Below are 25,056 nucleotides of genomic sequence, written 5' to 3' on the forward strand. Positions count from 1 at the left end.
CATTGTGCCCAAGCCCGGTGGCGGATGGCGGCCGTGCGGTGACTACTGCCGGCTCAACGGCGCCACCACCCCCGACCGCTACCCGGGCCCGCACATTCAAGACTTTTCCACCCGGTTGGCGAAAACGACTATTTTTTCCAAGGTGGACCTCATCCGGAGCTACCACCAGGTGCCCGTCAAACCGGAAGACGGCCCGAAGATGGCCGTTATAACACCTTTTGGCCTCTTCGAGTTCTTGTGAATGCCTTTTGGGTTGAAAAATGCGGCCCAGGCATTCCAGCGGCTCATGGACAGCGTCTAGCACGACTTGTCCTTCGTCTACGTCTACCTGGACGACATCCTAGTCGTGAGCGCGTCCCGGGAGGAGCACCAGCTTCATCTCCACACGCTCTTCGAACGCCTGGGCCAGCATGGCCTGATAATCAACCCCGCAAAGTGCCTGTTCGGCGTCACCGCTATCGACTTCCTGGGGCACCGCATCACCAGGCACGGGGCCATTCCTTTACCGGCCAAGGTGGAGGTGGTCAGGAGTTTCCCGCGCCCCCGCACGATCAAGGGGCTCCAGGAATTCCTGGGCATGGTGAATTTTTATCACCGCTTCGTGCCCCGCGTCGCCCAGCTCCTGCGCCCCCTGCACGACGCCCTCCGGGGGAAGCCGGGCAAAGGTGATATCGCCTGGACGGAGCAGATGGACGTGGTGTTTGCGGGCGCGAAGCTGGCCTTGGCCAACGCCACCATGCTGGCGCACCCGACGCCCGATGCACCAATCGCCCTCACCACCGACGCGTCGGACTACGCGGTGGGCGCGGTGCACGAGCAGTGGGTGAATGGTGCTTGGCAGCCACTGGCGTTTTTTAGCCGGCAGCTCCGCCCGCATGAACGCCGGTACAGCACCTTCGACCGCGAGCTTCTCGGGCTCCACCTAGCGGTCCGACACTTCCGCCATCTTCTCGAGGGCCGCCCGTTCACGGCCTTCGTCGATCACAAGCCCCTTCTTTTCGCGATGGCCAAGGTCGCCGAGCCGTGGTCGGCCCGGCAGCAGCGTCACCTCTCTGCCGTGTCCGAATACACGACGGACATCCGACATGTTGCGGGTAAGGACAACCAGGTGGCGGATTGCCTTTCTCAGTCCGTCGCACACGCGGTCCACCTCGAGATCGACTATGCCCGGATGGCGGCGGACCAGACCGCCGACCCCGACGTCCAGGCCTTTCGGACCGCCGTCGCGGGCCTCTGCGTCACCGAGGTACCGTTCGACGTCGTGGGCACTGCCCTCTTGTGCGACGTCTCTCTCGGCCGGCCTCGCCCCATCGTGCCCGCTGGCTGGCAGCGCCCGGTTTTTGACGCCATCCACGGCCTGTCCCACCCGGGCACGAAGGCCTCCCAGAAGCTGGTCGTGGCAAAGTTCGTCTGGCGTGGCCTCCGATAGAACATCCGCGACTGGGCCAGAACGTGCCTCGTGTGCCAGCGCGCAAAGGTCCACCGCCACAACCAGGCCCCGTTGGCCCCGTTTACGGTGCCCGAGCGTCGGTTCGACCATGTCCACGTCGACTTGGTGGGACCTCTGCCCCCCTCGCGGGGTTTCACCCACCTCCTCACCATGGTGGACCGCACCACCCGGTGGCCGGAGGCCGTGCCATTGGCGGCGACGGCTGCGGCTGACGTCGCGCAAGCTTTCATCGCCACTTGGGTTGCCCGGTTCGGTGCCCCCTTGGACATCTTGTCCGACCGCGGCCCCCAGTTCACCTCGGAGCTCTGGGGAGCGGTGGCGCAGGGGCTCGGCGTCAAGCTGCACCGCACCACGGCCTACCACCCCCAGGCCAACGGCCTGTGCGAGCGCTTCCATCACTCGATGAAGGCCGCGCTCCGGGCCAGCCTCCGCGACAGCAGCTGGGCCGACAAGCTCCCCTGGGTCCTGCTGGGCCTCCGGACGGCGCCCAAGGACGACCTGCGCACGTCCTCGGCAGAGCTGGTTTTCGGACAACCGCTGCGGGTACCGGGCGAATTCATCCCCGACTCCACAGCACCTTGGTCCGCGACGCAACAGCGCTCCGCCCTTCAGGAGACCGCCAGGAGGTTCGCCCCGGTGTCAACGGCGCACCACGGTTGCCCGCCCTCACACATCGCCCCGGAGCTTCGCACGGCGGAGTACGTTTTTGTCCGGCATGACGCCCACCGGGCACCTCTGCGGCCCCCGTACGACGGGCCCTTCCACGTGCTGGAGACCGGGGACAAGCATTTCACCGTGGACATCGGCGGTACTCCAGATCGCATCTCTGTGGACCGCCTCAAGCCAGCCCACCTCGACCTGGACCACCCCCCGCAAGCAGCTCTGCCTCCGCGTCGAGGCTGTCCCCCGGCGGGCGGACCCCCGGCACCCCCACCCCCGCTGTCCCACCACCCCCCAGCCCTGCACGCATCGCCAGAGGGCGTCATCCGGCTTCCCCGCAAGCTCACCCTTCAGGTGCGCGGGAATTCTGGGGGGACGCGTGTGGCGGACACAATGCTGGCGGGTCATAATTCCGCGCACCAGTGGGTGACGTGAGCGACCGGGCGTGGAAGCAAGCCTCGGGCCACGCCCGGAGCAAAGGAGTCATGAGGCTTAGGGGTTGAACTGAAATACATGCCCTGCCTTTCGGCCGACCGGCCACGCCCGAGGGCAAGGCGTGGCCGAGGGATATATACGCGGGCTCGGAAGTCGAGCCCGCCCAGTGCTTACATGCGAGCCTTGAATAAAGTGTTTGGTTTTGTTCAACGCGTGGTGGCCTACCTTCTTGGCAAACGAGCTGTGTGTGCATAGCACCACAACGTCGTGAACAAAGTTTTCTTCGGACACGAAAATAACAACTTTTTGATTCATTCGTGAGGTAGCTCGGACATGTTCGCACCCGATTATTTTCCCCACTGTGAGTACCACATCCTCATTGAGGACTCCTTCTGGTGGAACACACACAAATGCATGCTTCCTCGTTAGGCTATCGAACGCCTCTAACCGAGAGCGTGCATTCGCCATACCAGCGAATTTAACACCCCCCATTTGTCCGAACCGGACAAGAAGGTATCAAACCTAAATAATCGAACTAAAGTAAGTAATAAACGTGCATTATAAGCACAAAAATGGCTTACAAAGCGCCGTCAAAGCCAGTAGGCCGCATCCAAAATGGGCCCGCTCTCAATCCTCTCTCTCTCGAAGACAAAGGTGTAGAACGGATGAAAACAAAATGCCAAAGTACACAGGATGGAAAGGAGAGGGAGGGGGGGGGGGGGGCAGGAAAGGAGGAAATCTCACAACTGACTCACTACAACACAGAGCAGTTGCTCACAGCCGCCATGACGCCACGCCCAACACGAACGGCCTGCAGGGGGCGAGAGAGAGACTTTTTTTTTTTTTTTGGACTTTTAAGTCCTTTCATTATAAAACTACAAAAACAAGCATCAACAAGAATATACCAAAAAACAGTTGTCAAAAGAATACAACCAAAGTCATAGAAAGTCAAATAAAAGGAGAAACAATCAATGTAAATGAACTACATTCCAAAACAATAGATTTCAAAGACAAGGAAACACCGACATGTAAATCTCTAATACATTTTCATTTACCCCGCATATTTTTCCCACACACCATGTCTCAACAAAATCCCTAATGTTTGCATTTCTGCTATAATACTGAAATTCCAGTTTCAACCGAGTTGTGACCAGGGATTGGAAATGCATAATCACATTGCATTGCTCGGGTGGCTTGCCCTTGATTTTCGCTTTTCGTGACAAATAGATGGCCAGTTTAGCCTCTGACAAGAAATAATTTAAAAACATTAACAATTTTCCCTTTGCTGAAGTGACCCCAAAGCCAAAAATAAACAACCGGAGAGAAAAAGGAACATTAACTTGAACAAACACATTTTTCAGTAAAAGAAAAAGAGGACACAATCGTATGCAATCAACATACCCATGAAACAAATCTTCGAAATTATTACAAAAGGGACAGGTCACCGATACCATAGCATCCAGACGGTTTACAAAAGTGTTTGTTGGCAATACCCCGTGAGCCAGTCTCCATTGCAAATCACCCGACCTTTTTGATACGGGTGTACCATACATTGATTTCCATTCAGGTTCAGAAGGGGGGGACCATTAGGTAAAAGAGCTTTCCATCTCATTACTCCTGCTGTAGAGGTGTTTACATTAATCAAAGAAAGACAGAACTGGTAAATAGATTTACTCTCAAGACTACTAAATAAACAAGAGCCAGTACTGACTGGGGAAGAAGTAGAGAGAGAGAGAGAGAGAGAGAGAAAGAAAGAGAAAGAGAAAGAGAAAGAAAAAGAAAGGTGGTGGGCGCCATCTTTGGGGCCTGCAGCTGAGATGGGGCCGCTGGGGGTCATCTCAAACAGGCCTTTATCCCCTCCCCCTCTTTTGTTCACCACTCCTTTTCCTATTCCTTCTCCAGGCACTGCATGACGTCATTGCCAGGCACCGAAGGGGGCGCAGTAATGATGCGCGCTGAAATGGAGTGCTCAGTTTTCACTCTGGTTTCTTTCTTGTTACTTGCCGGAATAGATTCTGGCAAGTATGCTGGTTGGTCGGTTTGTCTGTCTGTCTGTTTGTGCGCAGTACTGCATCTACGTCGTTGCACATAGCATCACCATACTTTACACACATATTTGCCTTGCCCTGGAATAGACTGTGCCCAATTTTTAACTCTCTAGGCCCAAGGTCAAGCTCAAGATCACCCAATCAAGGTCACCCAATCATTTGCGTCTCCCAATTGAAGCCCCGCCCTTAGGGCGGGTACCGTTGCTAGTAATATATAATGGCGATACAACAATTTTTACCGCTTTGCTTTGAAAAACAGGAATGAAAGGGGAGGAGCGTGTTAATATGTCTGGTTGAAGGCTTTGGGTGGTCAGGGGGCTTGAAGCCAGATTTTAATTTTACAGCCGCCATGTTGGTGCTCGCCGTCACTGCGATGCGAAGCGAAAGACGCCTCAGAGCTGTCACATTCACAATCGCTATGTCGTATGTACTCCCGATATGTGTTTCCTTCATTGTAAAAACTTCCAGGTCAACAGTTAAAAGGATTTTGAGCCGATAGGTGTTACGGCCTTGGCAAGATCGATGGAGACAGCGACCTGTTAGCTGAAACAACAGGCATTTTAAGGCCATTTTCCCTGCAAGAGTGGGGGTGAGCATTGCGGTCCCCATGACAATCTTCTCCATTTTGCTCTATTTTCTGCATCTCTCCTTGTTAACCCCCTTGCCCGCATTTCTTCTTCGACCATTTTTAGCCAAGTCTTTCTCGGTCTTCCCCGTCCTCTACTTCCTTCTACATTCATTTCCATCACTCTTCTCAACCAGGCACTTTCATCCTTCCTCAACACATGACCAAACCATCCCAAACTGTTTCTCTTCACAGCATCCATCACAGGCTCTATTCCCATCATCTTTCGCAATTCATCATTTGTCTTCCTCTCTCTCAACGAAACTCCGCACATCCGTCGAACCATTCGCATTTCCACCCTTTCCAGCCTTCGTTGCTGCTCTACGTTCATTACCCATGTCTCACTCCCATAAATCATAACACTTCTCACACATGCAGCATACACCTTTCCCTTCAGCTTCAACGACACTCCCCTCCTCGTCAGGACGCCACTCAGTTCCCGAAACTTCTTCCATGCACATCTCACTCGAGCAACCGTTGCCGAGTCTGATCCACCTTCTCCATTCAGCACGTCTCCTAGGTAACAAAATGTTTTCACACCTTAGCTTATAGATCTGTTAGCTTATATACCGCCCAAATAGCTATGTGAAATTCTCTCATGTAGAGATTAAAACCACGTCGTTTGAACTCTGGCAGAGGTCATTATTTACTTTTAATGATCCAAAATGGCCGATAAAAAAGTACATTCCGGCAAGTCCTCGGTCTCTGACCGATTTTTCATTTGTTTGTTTGTTTGTCCGGGCGATATCTAAGCCATCCTTTGAGCTAGGAAGCTGAAATTTCGGCACAATAGTGAGCGACCGATTAATAATTAATTACTTAATTATTATCGATTAATTAAGTACTTATTTATTTCCTTTCCCTTCTGGGCATTATCTAAGGCACACTTTGAGTTAAGAAGCTGATATTTGGACAAGACAGTGACCAAGTGATTTGGCTGTAAAGGCTAATTTTGATTTATTGATTCATAAATTAATAGATTAATTAATTATTCGATTAATGATTTCATTCATTTTTTAAAGTTACAGATGTGGTTGAAACGATGGTGGTTTAGGTATTATATTAACCAGTTGATTAAATATTTATTTATTTTATGGTTATTATGATCATTATTTATGATCATTATTAATCATTTATTTATTTTCTTTCTCATCTGGGCAATATCTCAGGCACCTTTTGAGCAAGGAAACTATTTGGACACGACAGTGACCAAAGTGATATGGCTATAAAGGATATTTTGGATTTATTGATTAATCAATTAATCGATTTTATATTTATTGATTGATCAATTATTTTTTTTCGATTAATGACTTGTTTAATAAATTTTCAAAAAATTACAGCTTCGGATGAAACACTGGTTGTTTCGGCATGCTATTAGCCAATTGATTTAGAAAATATTTTATGATCATTATTTATTGATGTTAATTATGCAATTATCAATCAATTATTATTGTACACCTCTCCCTCCCAAAAGAGTCTCTTTGAGCTGCACGACAGTATTACAGGACGCTGAAGCGCCCCGGCAATGCTGCACTGGAGGATATTTATTTATGTGGCATGGGTGCGGTGTACTTTGAATGTATCTGTACTTGTTTTTCTTTTACTTATTATATTTCTTTATACCCTGGCAAATATATATATATATATATATATATATATATATATATATATATATATATATATATATATATATATATATATATACACTCCCCACCTCCTTGATATTAGATAGGGATATTTGTTGGGGCGTTTGATTATCGTGTCCGTATTGTCTTGGCGCCTGTCTTTCTTCATTTAATTACTTATTCTTTACCCCCACATGTCCATGGGATTTTCCTATGGTTTTTTATTGCTTGGTTGTATACCCTGTCTTTTGGTTTATCCTGAGCAAAGCATTTGCACGCATTCCACTGTTTTGAATTTGCATTGCATTACTGGATCGGCATACATTTTCATACTGTGTATCGGTGAGTGTGGGTGTAAAGTTGCATCAGCATTCATATGTATAACTTTGCTCGGTCATATCTGACTGCTTAAACGGCGCGACCAGCACATGGGGAACGTATTGACTTCCGAGTACGTCAATTCGGACCTCTGGAGAAATAGGCCGTACCCTGAGCCCTCTACCCAAGGGCTTAACACAAAACTTAGTGGATGAGTTGGAAGGTGACAAGAACAAGCCGATTAGATTTTGGTTCAAGTCTGGATCCAGATCCGGTCTATCAGTGAGATGGTGTAACGTAACCCGACCTTGGTCTTACGGAATAAAGCAGTATGCTGCAGACAGGACCGATGAAAAATAAAAGGGGCGTGGGGGGAGGGTCAAGGGGGTTGCTGCCACGGGGCCCTTTGAAGATTCCGAGCTACTCCTGACATTTTTTTATGCCTACGCCCCCGAAGGTAGCCGGAGGCATTATGTTATTGGCTTGTCCGTCCGTCCGTCCACACAGGCTGCACGGACTAAACCTCGTTTTTCTCAGCATCCACATATCCAATTGAGACAAAACTTTCAGGATAGGAGTGACACCAATGTATAATGTTTTTTATGATAATTGTGACGTCACAGGTCACGTGGTATGGATTAAACATCTTCATTAAACATCTTGGATTCAACGCAAATAATTTTAAAAAATTCTCGGAAACCTCTCAATGGAAACATTTTAAACTTGGCACATTGATAAGTACTCCCAATGGCGAACAAAACCATGATAATGATGACATCATCATTATCATGCCTGAGATATGGCATGATACGAATGCTTTACGAATTAAATGAAATCAATTAAATGAAAAATTAAACGAATGATTTAAACCAAAGTGGTATACCAGCAATAACTGTTTTAATCGAATGCCTTATCTTACTATAATTCACCAAATGTCCGTCTGTCTGTCTGTCTGTCTGTCCGTCCGTTCGAAGGTACCGCAAAAACGGCTGAACCGATCGCAACGATATTTTGGGTGGTTAATCCTGGGATCCCCTCGAGTAAAATAGGCTATATTGTTTTTCCAATTTCAGCTTTGGCCTCCAGCATTTTCATGTTTGAACTCCCGCATAGCGTTATTTTCCCAGGTGCCACACTAACGGCTGCACCGATCGCTGCACAGCTGCACCGATTGGACTTGGTGACCTCGGACAAAGACCTTTTGAAGGGCCAAAGAAAGAAGGACATGGGTTGAATCCCTGCTTGAGAGAATGCCAACCCCCTCCCCACCATCACGATCGTCTCTCCAACTCACAATCCCACGAGATATGTGGAAAGGACGATGCAAAACCAATTATCTTTTTGATTCGTATATAAACATCATTAAAAGTAAATAATGACCCCGGCCAAAGTTCAAATGACGTGGGTTTAATCTCTATTAAACGTGGGTTCTTAAATTCCACATAGCTATTTGGGCAGTGTATAAGCGAACAGATAGCTGTCTCCATCGATCTTGCCAAGGCCATATCACCTATCAGCTCAAAATCCTTTTAACTGTTGACTTGGTAGTTTTTACAATGAAGGAAACATTAATAATGTTATTAAAAGTTTATTTTGTGATTAATTGGAGATATGTTGTTTGGAATGAAAAAAGAGATATCGAGTTCAAAGGCGCGTGCGATTTGCACTTCTGGAAGAGGAAGAGACTTCCGGAAGACTCTTCCGGTCGTTCGATTTGGACTCTTCTCTCCTCGGAAGCTCTTCTGCCTCTTCCAAAAATCCAGCAGAAGAAGCGCTAGTTACGCAGCAAAACTTGCAAGTGAAAACACAATCTGGATATTTGCATCAACTTGTGATGTAGTCATCTTTGTCTAATTCTTTCATCATGAGCGTGAGTAATACATGTTTGGCCGCCATCTTGCTTCTCTTCTGCCTGTTCGGTGCAAAGCAATCTTCCAGAAGAGGCTTCTGTCTTCGGAAGAGACCAAATCGCACGCGCCTCTGGTGAATGACGACATGCCGTGATGGTTTCCACTTTCTGAACGTGAACTTCGCGGATCGCCATATGCAGATTCGCCACGGTCCCACGATCGATGTTTCTATACGTGAACGTATACGTTTGTTTGTGAACGGGTACGTTTTTCATGGAAGTCCTTCACGAACTTGCTGTCCATGTCTGACGTGCGACTGAAGGTGCTGCAGGAATGTGGAATTTATTGGTTTCATGCTTTAGCATTCGCCTATCTGCATTGCCTGTTTGCTTCGGGCCTCCCACCCGTGCGTAGCACGGGTATCTCACTAGTCCTAAAAATCTGAAATTGCATGCACATGATCTCTAACCCATTTGTATTGAAATATTAAATTTATGACATTATCGGTCACATGGTTTGGCAGCCATGTTGGATTGAAGGGAATTATTAAATAATTATATCTCTGAAACCGCTTACCCTATCGATGCGAAATTTTACAAATGTAATCTAACAACATTATTGCATATAGTTTGAAAATGATGACGTCATAGGGCACGTGGTTTGGCAGCCATCTTGGATAGAAAAACGAACCTTATCCGATCAACACGAAACTTCACAGACGTGATCCCCTACGGCCTATACATACATATGCATAGTGTGCATTTTTGATGTCATATGCCACGTGGTTTGGCAACCATATCAGCTTGAATGCCAATATTTTTTTAAAAACCCTTCTCCGAAAACGCTTTACCGATCGATGTGAAACCTGTCCTGTGGTAAAAATGTGGTACTTCAAAACAGTTGAAGGGATTTAAACCAAACTTGTTTATTTCGGACAGTGAATGAGGGCATCTAGGTTGGTCGGGAGAAGTTTGGTCAAGTTTTTCACGAAACGGCTGGTCAGGCGTGACGTTCGATTAAGGTTAGGGCAGCAATTTGTAATTTGCCCAGGATGTCGGCAATAGCTTGCCTACTCTTCGCGTATCTCAAAAAGAAGGACATCGTGGGATCTTTAACCGTCCACCAACTAATGTCGGCGATGGGACTGCAGGTACAAACCGTAAACTGCTCAGCCTGGTGGAGGTATATGCACTCTACCGAATGTAGTTGTATTTGTGAAGATGGATAAACCTCGAAGCGACTGTTGATTGTTTTGATGTTTATTGATAGTTGAGACTCGGACACTGAGCTTTACATTGCTATTTACAAAGGACAGGATGTCACTGCTGGGATGTGTGAACGGCAGATACGGTAAACCTGAAGATTATAGAACATTTCTTCATGCAGTGGTTGTTATTTTACGAGACTCTCTGTTATGCAATCAAAGGAACTGGGGATCTGTTGTCAACACCTACAAACACGATTTGCAATCCAGCTTGAGGTACCATGGAGTCGGCAAAGCCGTGATTAAATTTGTTAAATGAATGATGAGGGAGAGCGGAGAGGGAGTGTAAAGTTCTCGAGGTTCAATCACTCCCTATCTTCCAACGACTTGTTTTCAAGAGTGGCGTATATAGAGCCACGTTGTTCTGAAGACGCCAGTTATTTTCAAAACGCGGAAGTAGCGGTGAGAGAGCGGAAGCCACAGTCTGGACGGGAGTTCCGGTTCACGCTCGTTTATTAATATTGGTGAGAATGGGAGGCTTGGGAGCTTTTACAATGTTTTCCGCTATCTCTTCCGTGTATCTCTTCGCACGGGGTTTCTCACCTCCATATATAAGCTTGGTTGCCTACATCTTGCATCATATTCCTTTAAAATTCCATTCCATAAGTTTCTTAACCCGTTGTGGGTATGGCGTGATTTTGCTTTACATTTGCACTCGGGAGAGCGCAAACTTTCGCCAGGATGAAGAGTTTATGTTTTGTATCCACTGATTGGCCGGATCTGGATTCAGACCTGAACCTAAATATAATGGACTTCTTTTTTATATATTTTTGCTGTATATATATATATATATACTAGTACTACCGGTCAAAAGTTTTAGAACACCTCAATTTCTCGTTTTTATTGAAACTTACGCAGTTTAATGTCTCAATGTACTCTGAAATTAAGCATAGAACAAATAAACAATTGGAGATAAAAAATAAATCATAGAATCATTTTGTTTAACAAAATTTAATTTAAATTTTTGACTCGGCAAAGTATTCATCCTTTTGCAGATAAAACTGCCGAACACACTCGCGGCATTCTTTCTACAATGGAAATCAAATATTGTTCGGGAAGTTCTTCCCAACACTGTTGCAGAAGTTCCCACAAATGTGTTGCACTTGTAGGTTGCTTTGCTTTCACCCTTCTGTCCAGTTCATCCCAAACCAGCTCGATGGGGTTTAAGTCTGGAGACTGTGCTGGCCATTCCAGGATTTGAAGCCTACCGTCTTGTTCTTTTCCTCGAAGGTAGTTTTGACATAGCCTGGAGGTGTGTTTAGCGTCATTATCCTGCTGTAGGATGAACCCCTGACCAACTAGGCGTTTACCAGAGGGTATTGTATGGCGCTGCAAAATGCTGTGGAAGCCCTTTTGGTTCAGAGTGCCAGTCACTCTGTGCAAGTCGCCGACTCTGGATCCAGCAAAAGAGCCCCAGACCATCACGCTTCCTCCTCCATGTTTGACAGTTGGTGTCACACACTGAGGAACCATCCTTTCGCCTACTCGAAGGAGTACAAAAACCCTGCGTGATGAACCCAAGATTTCAAATTTTGATTCATCGGCCCATAAGACCTTCTTCCTGTTTTCAGTAATCCACTGGCAGTGCTTCATTGCCCGGGCAAGCCTCTTTTTCTTATTTTGCCATCTTAGCAATGGCTTTCTTACTGCCACTCGACCTGTCAAACCTGCAGCTCGAAGTCTTCTCTTCACAGTTGAAACTGAGACTTGCTTACTTCGACCAGTGTTAAGCTGTGCTTGAAGCTGTTGTCCTGTCAGCCGCCCATCACGCAAGCTGTTGACTCTCAGAAACTTGTCTTCTGATTCTGTTGTGGCTTTGGGTCTGCCAGACCTCTTCCTGTCAGAGTCTCCACCAGTTTCCAAAATACTACTTCCTGCAGTGCAATATTGTCCAAATAATGCTTCAGAGAGTGTAATAACAGTCTGTTCCAACACTGCTTTTATACAGACAGGGAGTTTGTAATCAAGTAATCAGCAGAGGTTGGGACACCTGTAGGAATTGTTTGCATCAACTTTCAAGGCTTTATTTACTTGCATTGCTGCAGAAAAGCTGTAAGTTGTTAACCCATTACTTGTTCCCTGAAGAAGGCCTTTTTCTCAAACAATATAACTGTGCAATTAACATTATTTTCCCGTTTTTGCTAACCTAAACCTTTTTTTTTAACCTCGAGCAGTTTACTGCTTACATTTGTACCATTTCAGGTTATTCACTGGACTTGAATTGCTTAAATTTCAATAAAAACTGGAAAAATTGGTGTTATAAAACTTTTGACCGGTAGTGTGTGTATATATATATATATATATATATATATATATATATATATATATATATATATATATATATATATATATATATATATATATATATATATATATATATATATATATCTATATTATAATAGCCATAGATGATTCTGTCTGTCTGTCTGTCTATCTGTTGGGTGTCTGTCCGGGGTGTGGCTTACTCGGTTTGCAGAGTAGCTCCACCCATAGCTCCACCCATTCTGGGAGTGGCTATAAACAAATATCCACCATTTTATTAACTCGCATAGCTTTGAGTCCTGTTTTGTAGGCCCGTGGTGTCTTGCTCTCCCCCAGTTTTATTTCAAATCAAATTCGATAAATCATTTCATTTTTCACAGTCGCTAACATAGTTTTAGACTCGGTTGAAAAAAAACGGGAAGAAAATCCGATGAAAGTTGCCGTTTATAGAACGAAATGAATTCTCAAAGGCCTGTAACTTCAAGGCCATTGAGTCTCTCTCACGCCTTTATCTCCAATCTAACTCACCATATGATTTCATTTTTATCGATGGTTTTACTTTTAGACTCGGTGTCAGCAATAATTGAGAACAATCCACACACGCGGGAAAATGCAGAGATATATTTTTTAAAATCGCGTCATGGTGTATCATACACCGCCCAACATGACACCGCCGGCAATGTGTCGATATATATTAAAAATTCGCTTTTGCTTTTCCGTTATGATATATTACTATTTCGTTTGATGATAGTCGTCACAAAAACGTCAACAATGATGCCGACATATATTTCTTCGTTTTTATTTCATTCAACATATTAGCCGGAAGTAAAATATGTTTCAGGAAATTACCGAGAGATATTTCTTCGTTTTTTTTATTAGTTATGTGCGCATACACTTTAAATAGGTTTATTTGAAATCTTTAATTTTCCACAAACATTCCACACACGCGGGAAAATGCAGAGATATATTTTTTAAAATCGCGTCATGGTGTATCATACACCGCCCAACATGACACCGACGGCAATGTGTCGATATCTATTTTAAATTCGATATATCATTTCATTTTTCACAGTCGCTAACATAGTTTTAGACTCGGTTGAAAAAAAACGAGAAGAAAATCCGATGAAAGTTGCCGTTTATAGAACGAAATGAATTCTCAAATGCCTGTAACTTCAAGGCCATTGAGTCTCTCACGCCTTTATCTCCAATCTAACTCACCATATGATTTCATTTTTATCGATGGTTTTAGAGTCGGTGTCAGCAATAATTGAGAACATTCCACACACGCGGGAAAATGCAGATATATATTTTAAAATCGCGTCATGGTGTATCATACACCGCCTAACATGACACCGACGGCAACGTGTCGATACATATTAAAAATTCGATATATCATTTCATTTTTCACAGTCGCTAACATAGTTTTCGACTCGGTTGAAAAAAAACGGGAAGGAAATCCAATGAAAGTTGCCGTTTATAGAACGAAATGAATTCTCAAACGCCTGTAACTTCAACTTCAAGGCCATTGAGTCTCTCTCACGCCTTTATCTCCAATCTAACTCACCATATGATTTCATTTTTATCGATGGTTTTGGACTCGGTGTCAGCAATAATTGAGAACATTCCACACACGCGGGAAAATGCAGAGATATATTTTTAAAAATCGCGTCATGGTGTATCATACACCGCCCAACATGACACCGACGGCAACGTGTCGATATCTATCTATAATTCCAGTAATCTCTGTACGTACGTTTGTACGTCTGTACGTCTGTTTGTCTGTGACCGCTGTTTCTCGACAACCACGGGTCCGATATACTTTTAACTTGCCAGGTATATTGCTGGGGACCCGAGGATGTGCCTTTTCAAGGTTTCATATTAATCGGACAATTACTTACCGAGCTATGTCCAAAAAACGATTCAACCAATCAGAGAGCAGCGAACGATCGCGTGTGCCGAACGTGGCGGACACACTCTGCCTCGGATGGCACATTTGAGAGCGTATTCATTTATTTCACGTTTGCAAACTATGTTGGCGTTAAACTATGTTTTAAAACTAATAAAACCGAATTTGCGATTCATTCGCTTTCCTGCGCGTTTGTGCACGCGATGGCGATTTCTTTACCAAACTCCGGAAGCCGTTCGCTTTGGACCAAACCATTGCATGTAAATAGAGGGGGGGGGATTGTCACCGTACTCGCAAGCCGTTCGCTTTGGACCAAACCATTTCATGTAAATAGAGGGGGGGGATATAATTTTAGATATAGATATAGTACGGGCAATGCCCTAGTATATTAAAAATTCGCTTTTGCTTTTCCGTTAAGATATATTACTTTTTCGTTTGATGACAGTCGTCACAAAAACGTCAACAATGATGCCGACATATATTTCTTCGTTTTTATTTAATTCAACATTATTAGCCGGAAGTAAAATATGTTTCAGGAAATTACCGAGAGATATTTCTTCGTTTTTTAAAATTAGTTATGTGCGAATACACTTTAAATAGGTTTATTTGAAATCTTTAATTTTCCACAATATAATTTACTTGCCATTTATCATTTGATGATTACGAGACAAATTCCTCTTGAGGATCGTGACAATTCATGCGCTGCGTGGAAACTTCTATTTCCAAAATGAATGAGACGATCGATGAAGAACGCAGACTTGAACAGGATGCAGCAAGAAAACGAATGAGACGGGCGAACGAGTCCATCGACGAACGTCAATGCAAACTTGCGGGGTCACCCGTGGGAATCCCACGGGCATGGATGTGTGTGACATTTCGACATATTGAGTTAGATGCTGCACATTCATTTTTACAAAATGGTTACTGGCAAGTCATCAGATCCAGAAATGGTGTAAAAACCACCGTTTAGAGGCCATTTTTCCCCGCAAAGCGGGGGTTGGCCTTTTCGGGGACCGTGGTAGTTGTTGTTTTTTTGTCCCCTTTTTGAAGCAATGTTTTACGGCCGGATGCCCTTCCTGACGCCAACCCTTTTTGCCGCCTTCAACGACAAACAGGGAATTACCAGTGAACTGGTACTCAATTAGCCGACCTCGGAAGGATGACAGGCTGAGTCAACCCCCCTGGCATTAATTCGGCGATCGACCGAGATTCGAACCCAGGATCCTAAGCCGGCACCCTAGCCGCTAGCCCAACACCAGAAATGGTGTCATGAACACAATTTATTTACGCACAAGCACAAAAGCAAGACGGGCCGATTTCCGATTCCGACGGGCGAGACGGGCCGATTTCCGATTCCGACGGGCCGATTTGGAGCAAGAAAAAGAACGAGACGGGAGAAAAAGGAGAGAAACGAGACGGGGAAAGCCGATTGGAGAGGCGAGTGAGGCGCGATTGGAGAGGAGTGTGAGGCGCGATTGGAGAGGAGTGTGAGGCGCGATTGGAGAGGAGTGTGAGGCACGATTGGAGAGGAGTGTGAGGCGTGATTGGAGAGGAGTGTGAGGCACGATTGGAGAGGAGTGATTGGAGGGGAGTGTGAGGCACGATTGGAGAGGAGTGTGAGGCACGATTGGAGAGGAGTGTGAGGCGCGATTGGAGAGGAGTGTGAGGCGCGATTGGAGAGGCGTGTGAAGGATTGCAGAGGAGAGGAGTGTGAGGGATTGGAGAGGTGAGGGATTGGAAAGGAGAGGGATGTGAGGGTTTGGAGAGGAGAGGAGTGCTAGGTGGAGAGAGGAGAGTGTCAGGTGGAGACAGGAGAGTGTCAGGTGGAGACAGGAGAGTGTCAGGTGGAGAGGAGTGAGGGGTCACATATTATGTGAAATAACTAAATTCACACCATTTCTGGATCTGATGACTTGCCAGTAACCATTTTGTAAAAATGAATGTGCAGCATATAACTCAATATGTCGAAATGTCACACACATCCATGCCCGTGGGATTCCCACGGGTGACCCCGCTAGTATATATATGATTGGTGTGTGTGTATATGTATATATATATATATATACATATACACACACACACAGACTTGGCATTTAATATGGAATATATATTTTTTTCTTGACTTGGTTTTACTTTCTGAACTCGGTATATCAATCTGGTGAGTTTCTTTTACGCTTCGGTGATTTCTTTGTTAAAAGAACCATGTCACTGATTGTCTGTCGCAGCAAGAAGTCAATAACAGGATTATATCACAGGTGGCATGACAAAATGTACGGACAGGTAAATTTGACGATTGGCTTCACAATCGGGTATATAAGGGTTGTTGCGTTCTGTATTAGTGGAAAACAACTGCTGCAAGTCTACAAAAGTTATTGCCGCTTCCCCTAGAGATGGTCCGTCAACTCGACAATGCTGTTTGTCATTTAGTGGTGGCTTTACGAAATTCCGGCATGAAACAGTGTGCTATTGCTCGGCAGTATGGCATCACTCAAGGTCAGGTGTCAATGATCCTGAAACAAAATGCTCAGAGGGGTGTCCCTTCTCCAATACCGAGGCCAGGACGTCCCCGCAGAACCACAAGGAGGGATGATCGCCAGCTGCACCGGTTAGTCCGCAATGGCCGTACCAAGTCAGCTAATCGGCTTAGGGCTGAGTGGCAGCAACTGACAAATGTGCCTGTATCCAGAAGGCTAGTCAACCAACGACTGGTTCAAGCAGGGTATCGTGCCAGGCGTCCCCTGAGAAAGCCACGTCTGACCAGACAACACCGCCAGGGCCGATTGCAGTGGGCCAGAGAGCACCGTCAATGGCAGCCAGGACACTGGAATCACGTGATCTTCAGTGACGAGTCTAGATTTCTGGTCTATCGTCAAGATGGCCGCGTCCGAGTGCGCAGACAAGTGCATGAAGCCTACAACGAAGATTGTATAGTGCCAAGAGTCCAAGCTGGAGGTGGTGGGGTGACCGTTTGGGCTGCTTTTCATGCAGGGGGCAAAACTGACCTGGTTGTTCTGAATGGAAACCTGAACCAGTTCAAGCACAGGGCCATTCTGGAAGAAACATTGCTTCCATTTGTTCGTGCAGCCTTTCGAGGAAACTTTGTCTTCCAAGATGACAATGCACGGACTCATCGTGCTCGCATGATCCAACACTTTCTTGCTGACTGTGGTGTAGAGCATATGGATTGGCCTGCCATGTCCCCGGATATGAATCCGATAGAGAACTTGTGGGCAGAATTAACGCGTCAAATCGACAACTTGGACCAGCAGCCTGCCTCTGTGCATGAATTGCTGCAGGCTATTGTAACTGTATGGCAAGCAATTCCTGTCCAAACCTTAGCAAATCTCGTGAACAGCATGCCTCAACATGTACGTGCTCTCCTGAATGCTCGTGGGGGTTACACGAAGTACTGAACTGTAATTTTACTGTCGGTAATCCCAGTCGTAATTTAACTTTTGTTTTTGTTAAAAAAATTTTTGGCTAATGTGCAAAATAAAAACATACTTCTGGAAAACGCACAGAAGTTTAACACAGTACTGTCCGTGAATTGAGTTCGATATCAGTTTACATCACTTTCAAGGATCAATTTATTTGCTTTGAAATGTCAAATGTGGTTTTTGTTTCTTTTAAAGGTCACATTAACAAAATCTAGAATAATTTCAACATAATTCCAATGAACATTTGGTTCTAAGTCATCTTGAAAAGTAAGTTCACCCCCACAAAAAAGATATTCCATATTAAATGACAAGTCTGTATATATATATATATATATATATATATATATATATATATATATATATATATATATATATATATATATATATATATATATTGTTGTGGATATGAGGATTGTGTTTTTTTTGTTGTGTTTTTAATTATTAGTGCTTTATTCTGGACCCTCCTTACTCCAGTTATGTATAAAGGTCAAAGGGCGTCCCATAATTAGGTCATAAACAATCACGTCAGCCAATCATAGATTTCCCCCTTGTTGATAGTTGTATCTTTATTATGTGTATTAGGGTAAGGCCTTGTCTTCCATTAAGATGACACTCCATTGCACCAAGTGAAACCAGATAGATCCCCTTTCATTCCCATTCCCAAAATCTCCATTTCCAGCTACATCCCCTCCAAGTCTCCATTGCCAACCGCACTGGGCAGTTTGCCAGGTTTGTTACAGCGGTGGTTGCTGATTTCGCCCCAAAGCCGCCATTAAGCATGTGCTCAGCTCGGGGAAGAAGGGCATGCCCGCCCAGGCGCCCATCGTCATCAAGGGCGGAGCCAGAGGGCCGTGCCGACCAATCAGGGCCGAGGCGAGCTGACCGATGGGCGTGTCCTGAAGGCCGGCGGCTTGATCGCCTGAGGCGCTATAAAAGCGCGCGCGCAAGAAGCAAGGTGGAGTTGTTGAGTTGTGTTGTTGAGTGGTTGAGTTGAGTGGTTGGACCAGATGAGCTTTTACAGAAGTGGTTGGACCAGATGAGCTTTTACAGAAGTGGTTGGACCAGATGAGCTTTTACAGAAGCAGATGAGCTTTGACAAGACGAGAGAGACGAGTCCTGAAAAGAGCACGCGACATCCACCCAGCCGCAGCAACAACAGCAGCTTGGGGCCTGGACGGCAGTTTTGAGCAGGGCTGCGAAGGAACGGCGGCTGCCAAACGCGCCGATCGTGCTGCAGGATCCGTTGGACCTTCCTCTCCCTCCAGCCATCCACGTCCTGCCTTTCCATCCTTTTGTGTACGTGAGTTTGTTCTGTGTGTCTTGTCCCTGGGTATTAATTAAGTTTGTATAAGTTAATAATTGCACTGTGTCTCTGAATTCTTCTGTAAATTATTTTCTTATCTTTCCTTCTTCCTTGGTTACTTTGAGCATGCAAATAATAGGAATAAATTTAGTAGTATTTCCAACCTTTTCGTCTTCTTCTTCTTCTTCACATCAGTGTCGCTTTTGTCTTTTCCATATTGAATATCTGTGGCGCGATCCGGCCAACGTTCGGGAATTGGGTTAGTCGGGGTAACTGTTCGGCCGCGGTGCCATCCGCTCGGCAAACACAACATCTTATCCGCGGTCCGTAACAATTGGTAGTCAGGAGTTGGGATTCGAACCTGGGACTAAATTTATTTAGCCCAAATTTTGGGACACCAATTGTACTATTGGCCGTAACAATTGGTGTCGGGAGCGGGGTCGGACCCGAAGTGCGCTTAACGTGCTCAAAATTACGAGCTGCTGAAATTTGTTTAAAAAAAACAAAAAAACCCGAACTTGGATAGTCAAGTCGTGCCATGACCCGAACCTGAACCTCAACCCGAACTTGAAGTCGTGCCATGGATAGTCAAGGCGACGGGATGCCGGTGGGATAAATAGACGGAGTAGAATCGACCCAGGACCTCGGGGGAAACGTATGTGGAGGAAAGGGAGGAGGAGAAAAATGGCAATGTGGTAGAGGAGGTTACAGGCACACGAAATGGCGGCCTCCCGTACGTGACGGCGATAGCCGGACCCGCAGTGCCAATGGACTGGGGCGTTTTGATGATGCATTTCAGTGCCGCTCTGAGAGGTGACAGTAAGTGATTTGATGCAATGATGGCTACTCAGGGGCTAGACGCAAAAAAAGCGAGGCACAAAGCAAGGTACAACCCGGTTGGATTTCAGGAGCAAATAAATGCCACGATGGAAAGAATACAGGAAGACATTGACCGCAGGGTGGGCGAAAAGGTCCCAGGGGTGCACGACGAGGTAACGCGGGTCGAGAAGCGCTGGTTGAGCGAGGCGGAGGAAAGCACGGGTAACTGGACCGGGGTAGAAATCGCGACCCGGGGTAAAGGGCAACCGGCGACCGTTGAGGTAGAAGAGGGAATTTTAATAAAGCCAACGGTCGTCGTGGGGAATAAAGAAAAAGTAGTGGGTATAATTAAAATTGAAGAGACGACGGAGGTAGCCCAGGAATCGGAGGAAGGAATGGAAACTGTACAAAGTCCGTGCTCACATCCTGATGCTGTGCTCATTAATCCTTATAAAGATTTGCAGGTGTTGGTGCAGGGAGGAAGAAGAACCCCGAAGGTGAGACGGGCTGCATGTGGTGCCGGGAGATTTTGTAAAAGGGGGTTTGGCGCGAAGAGAATAGTCGCGCGATTGGGGTCAATATGGCACCCGGGCGTTGGTGAAGGGTCCGGTGTGAGTGGAAATAGCACGCGTGTGGAAAAAAAAGTGTGCGTCAAGGGGTGAGCGTGTTACGAAGCACGAGTGTGATACCGAGTGCGAGCGAGATACCGAGTGCGAGCGAGAATGCACGTCGGGGTGTACGGAGTGTGACACAGGGAGTGAGAGCAATACGGAGTGTACGTGCGAGGGTGAGTGTGACACGGAGAGTAAGGTGGTGGTGGAACGTGTGCGAGGAAGCACACCTGAGTTGGTCGTGGCGCGGGTGTGGGAGAGCCCATCTGAGTGCGTTAGTGGGTGGATGCAAGAGTGCACGCCCATGGTGAGTGGTACGGGGTACGTACCGAGTGGGGAGAGTGCGCAAGACGGTGCGCGAGGTGTGTTAAGGGAGTGTGCGAACGGCGAGTGTGCGCGAGAGGTGTGGTATGTAACAGGGAGTGCGTTGGTGGAATGGACGGACGGCGTTGGAACGCCGGGTTTTGTGGGTGTCAAAAGGGTCGCGTGTGTGTGTGTGGGCATGCGAGTAAAGCATCGACGTTGAATGGGGCAGCGTTTAGGGCGACGGATAGCCGATGCGAGCACTCGGGGCGCGGTGTGCTTTGTTGGATGCCAGGCCCGGCGCGGATCGATGCTGCGTCGCTTCTCTTCGAAGCGTCGTTGCCGATTCGGGCTTGGCCCCGCCCTGCACGGTCGAGCCCGGGCCTTGTCGGGCGAGGCGACCGGTCCGGTTCAAGGGCGAGTGGGAGGAAGCGGAATGGTGCCCCCTGGCGGGGACGGGATTCCGACCGGGGGAGATTGAGCCATCGGGCCCGGGACCGCAAGGTGCCGCGCCGAGATGGTGCGTGGAATCTCGGCCCGACCAAACCACCTCCCTTGAACCGAAAGCCGGACGGATTCAACCTGCAGGCGACCAAACCACCCGAATTCATTGCTCGGCTTTGCGAAGCCGAGTTTTAATGATGTGACGACGCACCGAGGCTCAGATAAAGCGGACTGTGATGATGATGATACTGATAGTGTTTTTGATCCGAAATTTAGAAAAGTGAATAGAATTGGCAGTAATTGGAAAATTTTTGATTGGTTGGAATTTGGTGAGCAAAATTTATAGTTTGAGATACCCGATGTGATGGGATGGCAACTCTGCCATCTCTCACAGAGGGGGCAAAGGAGCACTAGACTTATGGGGTTTATGGCAGTGAAAACTAGCCCGGGAGGGTTTGGATAATGTGTAGGGACCTAGAAGATGACCTTAGGTAACGTTAAGATTAGGTAGTGACAATGATACCTGTAGTGGGGACGCAGGTAGATTAGTGTGGATGATAATGACGTGGTATGTGCTTAGTTTAAAGGGAAGACGGGGAGCACTAAGTTAGCAGGGCAACAGGTAGATGAGATGATGCCGTGTGTGTGAGGATCGGAAGTGTATTGAGCAGGGTATGAGTAAATGATTGTGAGTGTGAGTTGTGGTGTGATTGCACAGGTGTATGGAGCAGTGTTTGAGTGAGTGATGGTGATGAGTATTGTGCTGACCAAAGGGTCCAGGAAGGAAGGAGGGTGCGGGTGGCACCAGGTATGATTGCACAGGTGTGCAACTACAGGTGAATGGAGATGGTTGTGTGGAATATATGGATTCTGGGATATATGGAGTATTGGAATGGATGGTCGTGGAGTGAGTATGGTGGAAACTATGGAGTGGAGTGGATGGTGCGAAGGTGTGAATGGGGGAAGGATGGACCCCCATCACGAATACCCGGGGAGGGTAGTGTAAGTGTTAGGTAGAGGGTATAGGTAAATTGTGGTTGGATATTGGCATCTGTGGTGCGGGTGAAAGAATGGTATTTGGATGGGTGCATTAGTGACGTGGAAATGGCTGGGCGTGTAGCTTGTTAGTGTGTGTAGTTGGTTTGGGCACTCCACCACTGTGAGGATGTCGGCCAGGTGAGGCCGCAGATGGGCTCTGGGAGCCGGTAGTTGTGGATGGGGCCCTAGGATCCGGAGGACGGACCCGGGTAGCCCAGTGCCAGAGGGCACCGAGTGGGGTGACAGAGCCAGGAGGGGCCTTCCCCAATTAGATAGGTTTGGGTAAGGAGCTAGGTAAGCTCGGGTGGCAACTGCAGTGGTGGAGGTGTGCAGGTGGGTAGACCTGCTGGGAGAGCTACACGCCCCAGTCCTGAAATTGTGCAAGGGCACAGGGAGTTGAATCGGGGGAGTGAGACCCCAAATTGAGAAGCACCACAGTTTGGTCAATGGGAATTGGTTTTTAGAACCCATAGTGTAAGTTGGCCAATGGGAGGGAAAGACCCCGGGTAGTGTAAAGTGTGTTAATGTCATTTAGAAAGTAGTTAGGATGAAAATCTCCTTGCACCATCAACATCCACTCACCTGAGATGACGTACCTCCACACCATGCCAGGTTGTTTTAATTATTTTTGATGCAAATGTTTGGAATGTGAGACGCATCATGACGTGGGTGTGACATTGTGCTTTGTGTTCCATCTCTTCCTCCTTATGAGGATTGATGATGAATTGGGTGATGGCAAATTTTGGATAGAGGGAATGTGGAGACGAATTTGGTATCGGGGAAATATGGGGAAGACGTGACATTAGCGACGAATTTGTAATGTGTAGATTTTGTAAATATGGGGTAAGGGCAAGGGTAGTGTAGGTGACGGGGGGGGGGGGGGGGGGGGTGACGTACGGTAGGGACGAGCTTTCTCACTTCGCTCTCCGTATGCACTTCACCTTGCATTGCCTTGTTTGATGTGTACCCTTGAGAACTTACCCCTCGCTCATCTGTATTTTCCCCCCTTTGTCTCCCACATGAGGACCTGTGTGCCACTGGGCGCCGAGGGAAGCGTGCGTGAGTCCGCCATTGTGCGCCCGGAACTCCCAGAACCAGCTGTCTGCATCGATGCACCACATTATGGACCACATGTCTGTGGCCGAGCACCACTTATGGACCCCGTGGGTTGGGGCATGGCCCCTCTGCTGGAACCGGCAATGAAGGCCCGAGATCTTGCTGGCGGACCTTGATCACAGGGCACCGATGCCCCACAGGTGAACCACACTAGTCGGCCCCTGTGGGCCATAAATAAATAAAAATGGACACGTTGGGTGCATTTCATTTTATGTTCAAATAGGCCGCCAGTAGGAAAAAATGAAAGAAAATGACAACATCTGGAAGAAAGCAAATAGCCAGCAGAGGGAGCCGAAGAGCAAGAGACCACCAGCAGGGTTAGGGGTTGTTGTTTTTATTTTTATTGATTACCAGTGATGACTGTGCACCGATTGGTGCTGGAGGGTGTGTTGGTGCGTTTTGGGTGCTTTCATGGTGCGTCGATGCAGAGCAGACTGTCTCCCCCCCCCCCCAGAAAGAACAATCACAGGTCCTGGGTTGCGTTTTGTAAATAAAGTAACGTCATTGTAAATAATGTTCCCCACCGTCAATGTATAGTTTGAAGACCATTCCGCAATTCGGTTAGCTGTGGGTGTGAGTCTGTTAGGCAGGGTGCAATGGAGCAGCGGGATATATTTATTTATGTTTTAAAACTGTCGCACTCAGGGTCAGGTTAAAAGTAGAGGGAACTACACCTACGTGTCACACTAAGTTAATGTTATAGGCCCGGGACGTGCCTAAGAGGAGGAGGGTGCAGTGTTGTGGATATGAGGATTGTTTTTTTTATTGTGTTTTTTTTTATTAGTGCTTTATTCTGGACCCTCCTTACTCCAGTTATGTATAAAGGTCAAAGGGCATCCCATAATTAGGTCATAAACAATCACGTCAGCCAATCATAGATTTCCCCCTTGTTGATAGTTATATCTTTATTATGTGTATTAGGGTAAGGCCTTGTCTTCCATTAAGATGACACTCCATTGCACCAAGTGAAACCAGATAGATCCCCTTTCATTCCCATTCCCAAAATCTCCATTTCCAGCTACATCCCCTCCAAGTCTCCATTGCCAACCGCACTGGGCAGTTTGCCAGGTTTGTTACAGCGGTGGTTGCTGATTTCGCCGCAAAGCCGCCATTAAGCATGTGCTCAGCTCGGGGAAGAAGGGCGTGCCCGCCCATCGTCATCAAGGGCGGAGCCAGAGGGCCGTGCCGACCAATCAGGGCCGAGGCGAGCTGACCGATGGGCGTGTCCTGAAGGCCGGCGGCTTGATCGCCTGAGGCGCTATAAAAGCGCGCACGCAAGAAGCAAGGTGGAGTTGTTGAGTTGTGTTGTTGAGTGGTTGAGTTGAGTGGTTGGACCAGATGAGCTTTTACAGAAGTGGTTGGACCAGATGAGCTTTTACAGAAGCAGATGAGCTTTGACAAGACGAGAGAGACGAGTCCTGAAAAGAGCACGCGACGTCCACCCAGCCGCAGCAACAACAGCAGCTTGGGGCCTGGACGGCAGTTTTGAGCAGGGCCGCGAAGGAACGGCGGCTGCCAAACGCGCCGATCGTGCTGCAGGAT

The 25,056-nt window shown here is 47.2% G+C and overlaps 1 protein-coding gene across 1 annotated transcript in view; it reads left to right on the plus strand.

Annotated features, from left to right (window-relative positions):
* The first annotated feature begins 10,685 nt into the window (after positions 1–10,685).
* KDM8 (lysine demethylase 8) overlaps positions 10,686–25,056 on the plus strand; it is a 65,965-nt gene continuing 51,594 nt past the window's right edge. Inside the window, exon 1 of the mRNA XM_068121194.2 lies at positions 10,686–10,739. The gene's annotated coding sequence lies outside the window, so the exon portion shown is untranslated. The remainder of the gene's footprint in view (positions 10,740–25,056) is intronic.

Source organism: Myxine glutinosa, chromosome 6, assembly GCF_964187855.1.
Source record: "Myxine glutinosa chromosome 6, kmMyxGlut1.1, whole genome shotgun sequence".
Lineage (NCBI taxonomy): Eukaryota > Metazoa > Chordata > Myxini > Myxiniformes > Myxinidae > Myxine > Myxine glutinosa.